This window comes from Suricata suricatta, chromosome 8 (genome assembly GCF_006229205.1).
Source record: "Suricata suricatta isolate VVHF042 chromosome 8, meerkat_22Aug2017_6uvM2_HiC, whole genome shotgun sequence".
Lineage (NCBI taxonomy): Eukaryota > Metazoa > Chordata > Mammalia > Carnivora > Herpestidae > Suricata > Suricata suricatta.
The window spans coordinates 67,747,125-67,759,579 of record NC_043707.1 but is presented as its reverse complement, the minus strand read 5'-3'; positions in this window follow the sequence as shown (position 1 = coordinate 67,759,579).

Genomic DNA, 12,455 nt, shown 5'->3' with positions numbered 1-12,455 from the left:
ATGGATGACACAAAAATGTCATATTTAGATGCTCCTTCAGGAACCATATTTGCACTTTTTTATATTTAAGTTTTAGTTAACATATAGTGCAATATTGGTTTCAAGAGTAGACTTCAGTGATTCATCACTTACATACAACACCCATGCTCATCACAACAAGTTGCACACCTATTTTAATATTTCATCTGTGCAGCACTATTTCTAAAAAACCACATCACTAGCTCCATGAGAACTACTGATCACAATAGCAGATGAGCCCTTCCTTCAATGGTGATTACAAAGAGATTGAGAGGGCAACAATAGTAATAGGTGTATTTTTTAATACATAGCGAACGTCTCTACTTTTACATGTATAGGAGATATGAATGCTTTTTGCTTTAAAGTAAGTTTAACAACTGAAAATAACCTCTCCTTAGTTTATTTAAGACATCAGTGCCCCATGCTACAATGCTTACAACTGACCTGCTACCTATGGGAAGTATTCATACTAACATGCTACATAATTTTCACATGTCTTGAGACTCTGTCAAACCAATCTGCGTGGACAAAACAATCTATTTCTGAATTACCCATTTGTTAGTGTTCAGAAGGAGAAAGACTCTTTTGGCAATAATTAACAAGGTATACCCATGCATATTAGCACGTAAAGATTAAATTTTTAACACTCAACTTCATTTCATGCTGAAACAAATCCTATTGTGCTAACTCCATGCTAACCTGCAGCATCTCGTTCATTATTACCTAATTAACCTACTAATAGCCACATCATAGGCGTTTGTGTCTATAATTATTTTATATATTTGTTTTAAAAGCTATTAAAGGAATGTGATCATATTGATTTCCAAAATCTATCTGGGAAACCAGATTGTTGCAATGTATCCAGAGGAAAATGCCCTGCCCATTGAATATTGTTGGTTATAACATATTAGCCATTTCTCAGAGTTCCCATTTTAATCTATATATAAAATACTGAAAGTTTATACTGGAAAAAATAGTGAGGCAATATTCCTAGATAGTTGAGAGCAAAAGCTAAATAACTGGTACTAACAACAGAAAAATATATTTCTTATTTTAAATTATTTTTTTAATCCTGCCCAACCAGGAATATAAAGTTTTGAAAACAAAATGCTGAAAACATTCAAAATGAGATTGTTTATGAAGCCCATCACAATGTCCAGAAAGAAAAGTTGTCCAGGAGAAGCATACAGCACTATGAAAATTTAAAATATGTCACTTGAATGATAATTGTAGAAAATCTGTAGAAGATATTGGTTTCTAAGTCCTCATTCTACCCCAATTGCACAGCTGTCCTGTGACTGTTTGGATCTGAGTGATGAGTTTGTACTTGTTTTCCATCCAAAACTGCAGACGGCCAGTCTTCCATTTCCTCACAAGGGCAATAAAGAAAAGACTGGTGTCCCTTAGGAAAGGTATTGGCGATGGATAATGCTGGCAGGGGCCTCTGTGAGCTGTTGCTACTGCACAGTTTACCACTAGATGTCCTGTGGACTAAGCAAGAAGAACACTGGTGCATATATTTGCATTCTTATCTAAGCAATGGATGTTTCTGATTCTAATGATGTAGCTCTGGATTTCCAAAAGAGCCTGGTCAACCATTTTCTGCTACATTTCCTATTGACAGAGACAAAATGAAATACAGCGATAGAGGTTATGTACTGAAGCCCCACATGCCATGTCGTGCTTACAAATAATTATAGAATTATCATTGAAATATTTATCTCAGAACCTTTCATAAAGAGGAAAGAATACACACACATGCACACACACACAAATAGAACTCCCCTTATTACAAAGATAGATCTTTTAATTAAGCTTCATTTTTCTCATTTAGCAGGCTCAACAGGCTGTCGTGTTATAGATTTCCTTCCTTTTTGTGAAGGGTAATACATGGGAAGAGCAAAACAATTATAGTTTATTCAGGGGAACCGTTCACACTGTGTTATCTTCCATGACTGCTAAGCAAATTAAAGTTGAAATTTTACTGTCTGTCAATTTGGGTGATTATTATGGTGAATCTGTGAAGTACAGAAGGTATTTAAAAGCAGTGTGATGCCTTTCTAGAATTCCACCTCCTAACAAGGCATAAAAGTACCTGCAGATACCACTAATGTGTGCCAACCTGTGAAGGGGCGTCTTTAGCTACAATTGTTTCGGTAGGGCACTCGGTGTGGGGGAACCGGCAGTATGTCCACTCCAATCCCTGGTGTTGTCAGCAAAGTTGCTGGAGGAATAAAGTGTTCTCAGTGGTGCCTGGTGGGAACCCCACAGCCATGAGGGCCAACAGCAAATGCCTCCCTGGCAGCACTGTGACATGCTGGCAGGACCAGAACCTTGGCGCGATGCCAAGGCTTAGGGAGAATCATCACCAAGGTCTGTCATTCCCAAACCCAGTCTCTTTTGCAACTGGATTTCCTCTGGTGAAAATCATTTGTGAGGGAAAACTTAAGAGCTAATGGAAATTATTTTCAAGTTTGAGAAACACTGTAGAGCATATTACCAAAAAAAAAAAAAAAATCTTTTTGTAAAGAATCCTTGGCCTATCCAGACATACACATGTGCCATGTTACCACAGAGCACAAGCGTCCTATTAGACATCCGGAGAACATGAAACCAAGCTGATGAAGGAGATTCCAGGTGCGAATAACCCTGCAACCCCATGAAGCAAGAGGTGTCTTTTTTCCTTAAACGAGTGGATTAGAACTCTCCCAAGACAATTGCCTTTGTTTTCCTCCTTGGCTAGCTTGCTCCGGCTGCTGCACCCTTAACTATCTCCCTGGCAGCCACAGGCTGTGACAAAGGGAAGAGATGTGATGAACTGTAAACTTTCTCAGCTTTGCTGAGATGCTCCTCAGGAACAAGGTGAGGGGAGGAGGGGACAAATCTTCTTTAGCATAACCGGCAGCTGCCACAACTTAGGTGCCTTCTATTGGACTCTGAGCTAAGCGGTGTGCTTTAAAAAGGACTTTTCTGAATCACTTTCCTGTTTTCGAAGACCCTTTTTTTTTAAAATTTATTTTTGAAAGACAAAGACAGCACAAGCAGGAGGGTCAGAGAGAGAGGGAGACACAGAATCCAAAGCAGGCTCCAGGCTCTGAGCTAGCTGTCAGCACAGAGCCCGACATGGGGCTCGAACCCACCAACCATGAGGTCATGACCTGAGCCAAAGCCAGACGCTTAACTGACTGAGCCACCCAGGTGCCCATTGAAGACCTTTGAGCTGATTTCTCAGGGCCAAAGAGAAGACAATGGAAGGCAGGGTAGGAAAGAGTGAGAAACAGAAATTCATTCTTTTATACCTTTACTGGACAAATATTTATCCAGCACCTGGGTGGGGCGTAGTTTATCAAAGTTGATCCTGTACTGGTTTGCATTCATGCAGAACAATGAGACTCAGAGAAAAATCCAAAAAGCAGTTTTTAAATCTGATCACACAAAGAGGAGAAGGGAATGCTGGGGTACTAGGAAAGAAGAGAGGTTAACAATGTCGTGTTCTGCAGTGTGTACAGTTCCGAGTCCCTGAAGCCGACAATACACTCTCCTGGCTTCATGCCTTTGCTCATGGTGAGCTCTCTCCCTGGAAACTTTCGATTATCCCGTCTTTGCTTACTAAAATTTTACTGACTTTCAAGACTCATCTTGCAAGCCAGTTCCTATGTAGAGCTTTTTATGACTTACCCACCTCTCTACAATTTATGTATCATTTGAACAATGATAATTCCTAGTTGACACGTCTTTAGGACTCTGGTCTTATTCCATCATGTATTATTAATGAAATTGGTTTTCCTCATAAATAAATGGTAATATTCTTAGGGACAGGTCCATTTTTGTAAAGATTTGAATGGCCGATACCAAATAAACTCTTGTTGAGTATTTGTTAAGCTGAGTACATTTACTTCCTTATGGTATTACAGACTTGTAGCAAAGTCAATGCTAGAAATGAGACCTACAAACATGCTGTTCCTATTGAGGGCTGGCCTACTCTACTCTGTTCCTAGGTTGATAATGCTAATTAAGGCTTTAGCACGACAACCCAATGTGATGATCACATTTCCAAATGTGAAGTTTATATGTATCTAAATATACCAAATTAAATTCAAATGGCCCATAGATAGTAAGGAGTTTGGTCTTCAGGGGAGAAGTCAAGAGAAAAAAGCTAATTCATTATTACTTTTAAAGTGATTTCCAAGGATCATTTTTCCCCCATGTTTTTAGAGCAAGCAGGGGAGGGACAGAGAGAGAGGGAGACACAGAATTCAAAGCACGCTCCCAGCTCTGAGCTGTCAGCACACAGCGGATGCGAGGCTTGAACTCCTAGACTGCGAGATCATGACCTGAGCCAAAGTCGGACATGTAACTAACTGAGCCACCCAGTTGCCCTTTAGGGTTCTTTTTTTAAATGGCAAATAATTACAGTCCTAATTGTAGTAACAATAATTTTAGTTAGAATCAAATCATTTGACACCATGAAAATTAAAAAGACTAAGAAATACTAGCAAATAAACAGTCATATTGCTTTAAAAAAATGTAAACCAGACAAGTAATTTTAGATCAATAGATGATGAATTGGTCAGATTGCTCCATTTTATTTGATGTAACAAGATAACTGAAAAGAAAATCAGATTTATAAAAACTACGTGAGTTATTCAGTCAAATATAATTGTGTGATGATTCCCTTGTTAAATTGTCCACCCTTATAATAACTGATCTGAAGGAATTCCAAGTTTTTATAATGAAAGCACTTGTTTTCTTCACTGAACTTACTGCAACTTTCTATTGTTTTGTTTTTTGAGGTTTTCTTAACTATTTCATGAAGGCAGGGAACATAAATTTTTCTCATAGCTCTTTTTCTATAGGACATCAAGAGTAGGTAACCAGTTAATGTTTTATGAATGAATATGAATGAATGAGTGAATGAATGAAACAAAATTTTAGAAGCTAAAACTATTACCACGTCACTATTCTGTATTAAATATGGGGTAGGATAGTTAAAAGGTGAAAAATTCAGCCAATCAACCAACCGTTAGGTCATACCTTGCTCAAATTAATCACTTAATTATTTTATTGCAGGATGTATCCTTGGAGTTCATACCATCCAAATCCATGGAGCAATGACCCTCTAGTAAGCCAGGCTATACCTGATAACATAAGTGGCAAGACCTTTTGGAAATTTTAATGCAAACAAGATGTTCATGTGGTCATATTGGAATTTTATGCTTATAACAAAATCAATATTTCTGCATTTTCAAAATTCTATCTTCATTTAGTCTATAAATCTCCATTGCAAGGATTAAGTAAATCAGAATCAATAAACCTAAGGAATCACTTGATGCAAAGTCATTAAATAGTTTAGGGGAGAGGGAGGGAAAAAGAGAGGGAGAAAGGGGAGTAAAATATATAATGAGAAGAGAGTAATAAATGCACTAATATAATTAAGTAGCAACTGCCCCCACGCATACACACGTGCATGCGCGTGCACACCACATACACTGGACATCACCTTGAGACATACAGGCAGCTTCATGCACAATAGAAAACATCCTTGTTTCTATTAAAATGTTATCTTCAATTCTGTGGTGGGGAAAAATAGAAGCTATTTTATACAGATAAATTTCAGACATGTCTATGATTGTTTATGGACTTAGTATTTAATATTTATGAACTGGAGAAAGTTCATTAGGGCAGTATTTAAATGGAATTCCATAAAGGAGATGCAGCACACTTAATTCCATACTTCAAATTTATCATCTAGTTCTATGTAGATAGTGAAGAATTTTGATTATTATTAATAGGAACTCTAAGAGAAGCTATTGGTAAGCAAAGTTTGCATATTCTCTGTTTTTCTGGAACAGTTTTTTTTCTTTCTTATGGAGAAGAAAAAGGAAGCAAAACATAAAACTAAAGCATCTCCTTTGTTCACTTGAGTAGGTGCTTCTCCATATTTCTTTTATGCTGTCTGGATTTCCAAATGTGTCCTTATCATTTCTAGCAAGTGGAAATTGGGAAGAAAAATAGAAATGTAATATGTATTATTATATTTTAATGTGATGTTCTACTTTTCTGTTTGTAGATATTGAAGTTTTTGTCTTACTTCATTAAACATTTAATAAATCACTACCAGTTTTGTGACAGATTTTAACCATAACACAAACAGCAGGAGGTATCAGCCCGGCTCAGTTCATACAGGCATATAATATCAGCGTCTACATCATCATGCCCTGCAGGCATATTGGCAGAACGACCAATGGAAGGTAAGCTTTTTCCGACAAAGCTTCGAAAATAAAGTTTTCTTCTTTTATCTTACTACAAATCAATTGGAGCCCTTACAGCAAAATCCTATAAAATAACTTCAAACACCACTTCTTAGTCTAAAAATTTGTATTATGGCTATACCTCTTTGAAGTATTATGACTGAAGTTTGGAGAAAAATGATTTAAGTGCTATCTGCTAGACATCAGAGCTTCAAAAATTCTCTCAGTTTTTCTTGACACATAAACTACTACCCACTGTATGTTTTAGAATTTTTTTCTTGCTTTTAACCACCTAACCCAGTTTGCTTGATAAAAGTTATTTAACTGCAGTTTATCCAATTGAATTAATACTCTTTAAAGGTTCACCAACTTGCAATTGATTATTTTACTTTGGCCAAGTTTTTTTCCCTATTCTTCTAGAGTTTTGGGATTCTTTAAAAAGAACTTCCAGACTCTCAAGCATGTTGATATTAAATTAAATACATCACTGAGTAAAGTGTACAACATGGGGTTAAAGGTACTGTGATTCCTGCTCCGATGTTAAATGTTAGAGAAAACTCTGAAGTTTCCTGACGGAAAAGCGGCCCTTACACTGACAGGGTGATGAGACCAAGGACACCTTCTGCAAAGCACACAAGACTTGTCACGTCTCTGCAGCCAATGTATGGGAGGGTGCTGTTCAGGATTCAAGTCACTGCATGCTCAGCAACATCCTTCAACTACTAGAGTGGAAACTTTGGTAGTTTAAATTTTTAAAAACAAGACACACAAAAAGTTTAGTTTGAAAAAGAGGATTCCATTTAACACGCTCATAGTAAGTATCTATCTTATGCATGTACCTCTATGAGATGCTATGATGAGTGGGGTGTGCGAAAAATGGAAGAAACCCTGACCTCAACATATTGCATTTGCCTTGATACATCAAGAATCCTTTGGTTTTGGGGGACCTAGGGAGCTCAGTCAGTTAAGCATCTGACTCTTGATTTCTGCTCAGGTTCCTAAATTCCTAAGTTCTCACAGTTCCTAAGTTCAAGCTCTGCATCAGGCTCTCCACTGACAGCATAGACCCTGCTTGGGATTCCCTCTCTTCCTCTCTTGCTGTCCCTTCCCTGGTCACTAATGGCCCCCCCCTCAAAATCAGTAAATGTATATATTTTTCAAATCCTTTGGTTTTTATCCTATCTTCCTGAAGAGTATTTTGGGTGAGTCTTTTTTAAAAGAAAATGATGCTTTGCAGAGTCCAAAATAAGTCATAGAGCTAATATAGGTTCTATAATCTTATGTTCATATGTGGTATATATATTCATATATTCAGAGCAGTATTATTTTTAATAGGCAAAAGCTAGAAGTAAACCAAGTATCCACTGATGGACTGGATAAACTAAATTCATATATGCATAAAATGGATTATTATTCAGTTTTGAGGAAATTAAATCCTGCCACTTTTGATAACATGGATGAACACTGAGTAAACCGTGCCATGAAATAAACTGACCATAGGAAAATAAATGCTATATGATTTCACTTATATAAGGTACCTAAGTACCTTATTCATAGAGACAGAAAGCAGAATGGCAGTAGCAAGGGCCTGGTAAGAAGGAGAAATTGGATGGAGTTTCAGTTTTGCTAGATAACAAGAATCCTGGAGATTGTGTGCACAGCAGTGTGAATATTCTTAATGTTACAAAAGTGTACATGTAAAAATGGTTAGGATGGCCAATTTTATGTTGTGTGTAGTTTACAATTAAAAATTCTTAATGTTTATTTTGTGAGAGTGTGCATGCATGTGTGTGCATAAATTGGGGAAGGGCAGAGAGAGGGGCTATCAGCTTAGAGCCTGACTTGGGGCTCGATCCCATGACCATGAGATCACAATCTGAGCCAAAATCAAGAGTCAGATGTTCAACTGACTGAGCCACTCAGGTGCCCCTTACCAATTTTTTCTCTTTAAGAAAAAATTGTTCTGCATTGGCAGAGCAGGGGCAGAGAGAAAGAGAGAGGGAGAGAGAGAATCCCAAGCAGGCTCTCCATTGTTAGCATGGAGCCCAACTTGGGGCTCGATCCCAACAACTGTGAGATCATGATTTGAGTCAAAATCAAGAGCTGGACACTCAACTGACTGAGCCATCCAGGCATACCCCTCCAAATTATTTTTAAATATAACACCCATTTTTAGTTCATGGTTATATAAAAACAAGGTGGGCCAAATTAATTTGCCAAATCCTGGTCTAATGTGTACATAGGTAGCAACTAAATCCCTAACAGCTCAACTTCTAGTCCAACAACTTAATACATACAAATTCTTTCACGGATTCTCTATGAATGACACATGAAATGCCACAAAGTAGACAAACTACTATGGGTGTTTAGAGGAAGAAAAGATGCATCTAGTTGTGGAGACCAGCAAAGCCAGTGTTGACTTTTGTGATTCTCTCAAGTAGAAGGTCTATCTAAGCTTTTGCACAGACAATATTTAGATATACATAGATGGAGAAAGAAGTGCAGCACAGACCAAAGAGTCAGCCCCAAAGGAGAAAGCATGCAGGGAAAATACATGGTTCCATTTAAGAGCAATATAGGAAGTGGGAAATAAGACTGGAAATTTAATTTGGGCTTACATCAAGAAAGTCATTAAATAAAGAATGTGGACTCTGTAGGCAAGGAACAAGGAATGGTTTCTGCACAGAGGGATGGATGGCAAGACCAGTCATACATACTAACACAATTTGTTTCTATGTGTGTCCACTGGAGTAGAGAAAATAGTGAAAGCACGGAGACTAGCTAAGTGCCTACTGCAATGGCAATGATAATGAAGCTCTCTGACAGGATAAGGACAGATGAGCTCGAGAGAAGCTAGAAGGTTTGAGGCATGTGGTAGAGCTGAAATCTATGGGATTTAGCTACTGGTTGGAAAAACAAAGGACGGGAAACAATTCAAGACAATATTAAGATTTTTACCCTGGTGGTTAGGGAGAAAGGCAAGTTTCGGTGAAAGGATGGGAGTTCACTTGGACATGCTAACTGTGAGGTACCAGTGGGATATCCACATGCAGGTGTGCCGTGGGTAGCAAGGAGGGAAGGGTATATACATGGAGGGGGGCAGTCAATCATAAAATAATACTTAAGAGTAATAAATAGTGGTGAGATTTCCAAGGAACAGAAAGCAGGCCAGGAATTGACCCTGAAGAATAATGACATTAAACAGCAGAAAGAAGATGAGGAGGAGTTAGACAGATGGTTCAGAATGATGGGGGCAGGGGGGGACTCATATCTGGTGAGAACCTAACTACCATGCTGGAGATAACACACGCATAGGTCACCTACTTTTAAACTTTAAGTCAACTGTATCAGGTATTATCTGTCCCTCCTTTTAGAGGTGAGGAAACAGAGGCTCAAAAAAGTGAAATAAGGTGCCCCAGGAACACGGTAAGTGGCAGACCTGGGACCCCACCCCAGGCCTTAGAAAGAAAACCACGTGGGCTCGTATCACTAAAGACAAAGAAGGAGAGGGCTTCAAGAATACGTGGTATCAGCGTCATTGCATACATGTAGACATTACGGAGGATAAACACTGAAGAAGCTAACTAACTAAGTGGCTATCAGATTTACTTGCCAAGAAGTCACAGAGTTGCTTCCTTCCAGTGCCAGAAACAAATATTAGATGGTAAATGTTTAAAGAACGAGAGGATGGCTTGAAAGTGATGAGCAGTGAATAACAACTTTTGTTAGCCAGGACTGTATTGACCAAAGAAAGAAGATTGCACAGGAACTCAAAAGAGTTCTTAGATTGGAGAAAGATTTCCTTTCTTGTTTTCTTCTTTGTTTTTGTTTTTGAATTTATTTATTTAAATTCAAGTTAGTTAATGAGGCACCTAGGTGACTCAGTCAGTTACATGTCTGACACTTGGTTTCAGCTCAGGTCATGATCTCATGTGGTCTATAAATAAATAAATAAATAAATAAATAAATAAATAAAGTCAAGTTAGTTAACATACAGTGCAGTATTTGTTTTAGGTGTAGAACCCAGAGATTCACCACTTACATATAAGACCCAGCACTTATCACAAAAAAAAAAAAAATGCCCTTCTTAATGCCCATCACCCATCTAGCTGCTGGGTGCATTTTTAGACCAAAGAAAGAGATCAGATAAAGCATTTGGAGATAAGACAGAATGAGGATAGCTCAGTTCAGCTACCCATAACTAAAAAGGCCTAAGATAAAGTAATAAATGTGGATATTTATAATCACTAAGCATAAGGAAATTTTTTACATAGAAGATGCTAACTCGGTTCAGTCCACAAAATAGTCATCTGTACTTTCTCAGTATGTTTTACTCAACAAAGACTCTCTTTTTAGCAGTTTAATATATGCTGTATAAACCGGTTATATAAAGCAAGGCACGAGGCTGGAGGGCTCCCACTCCAATTTGACAACACCATCTTGCCTTCACACCACCTGTCACATCTATCAACATTTTAACTAATGTCAGAGTTCTTCTTTTGCTAATGAGCTGCTACACAGAGAAGCGCTTCTCCTCTCAGTCCGCCAGCTACAGTATAATGAGGTGGAGAGAAAGGCGTGATCTTCCTCTCAGAAGCCCCTCTTTGCTCAGAAGACCACAACTGTTCTTTTTCTCTTTTGTCACAGACCCAAATTTGGTTAGTTGAGGCCCTTTTAGATGTGTTTTTGCTTTGATGCGATTAAAAAAAATCTCTCCTCCATCTAAAGATCACCCCCCAGGTTGACATTGGTCATAGCCCCAGAGTTATCTGTTTGGTTAAACAAAGTGAGTGTGCTGTATCAAAGCACTTTGCCAGCCCTCCCCTCTCCCAGCCGTTACAGTCTCTTCTTCTAAAGAGATACCTTCTTATATTCTTCTCTCTGTAATATCAAAAATGAAATACCGTACTTCCCCCAGTTCCTTTACTTATGCTTATGGTCATGGTGTTCTCCTTGGAAACTGCCTCTCCCCACCACACACATGGTAAACTCCTCCTCTTTAAGAGTCAGTTAGGGCATCACCTCCTCCAGAAAGCCTTCCCTGAATGCTTAGGCTGAGTCAAGCATCCCTTCTGTGGGCTGGCATTACTTTGTGCATGCCTCAGTCCTGGCAAGGACATCATTATATTCAAATGACTGATTTTTGTACCTTTCCCCAAACCAGACCATAATCTCATTACATACAAAGGAAAGGGTCTTATTTAGTTTAATCTCCAGTACTTAGCACAGTGAACTGGAGGTGCCTCAGTGACAGCTCTGACAACATGACAACAACTGCTTGCAGCAACAGGTGTCTGGCATTCCCTCCATTGGCTAGTACTTCCTTGATTTAAGCCTCCAACTCGAGTGAATTCAGAAGAACTAGCAGTTATCCTGGATAAAAGCAACTACATTAGTCTTTCCAAAAAATTTGCTTTTCAGAACACCAGTGCTGATACAGCCACAGGGCCCCTTCCTTGTTCCCGTACATTTAGGAAATACTTTCATACTATCTGAACACTTGGAAGTTCACAAAGCACATTAAATAGCGCTAAGAAGTCAAGTCTGTTTAAACTCAACATTTCCAAAATCATTGTTTGACGAAATCCTTATGCGTGGCGGAGGGACATATCACCTATTAATATCCCACAGACTTAGTGTTCCTCAGAAGATACTTTGAGAAACACTGCATTATTAACCAAAGTCATTCTAACAGTTTCATATACATGCTGAAAGTCAGAGACAGACTCTTCTTGAGAGACCATTTGAGCTCCTCTAACATTTCTTTAGCTGTTGTTCATCAAGATTATTTCCGAAACAGACGTGGGTTTGACTATGGATATATGAAAGACAGGTTACTCTCAAAGTATTTCGCTTTCTGTAAAGGACACATTTTTATAGTGCATGTTTCCTATCACTAGAGCCCAGGCATTATTCAAGTGTTCTGAGAGCCCATAGAAAATAATTTTATTCTTAGTACAATCTCCTCACCTTTACCAGTCATGACGAGATATCCAGAAACATTTATTTTGCTATGTGTTTATGCATCTGGCATACTATCAAGTGCACTCACTAAAAACACCCATATTTTCTATAAAGAAGTGTTCTGCATGTTACTAATGCAGGCTTCATAGACCCAAGTACATATACAGGTATGCAGACATATACATGCCTTTTCTTGTCTGTAAGTTGGTTGTGAAAATTAAA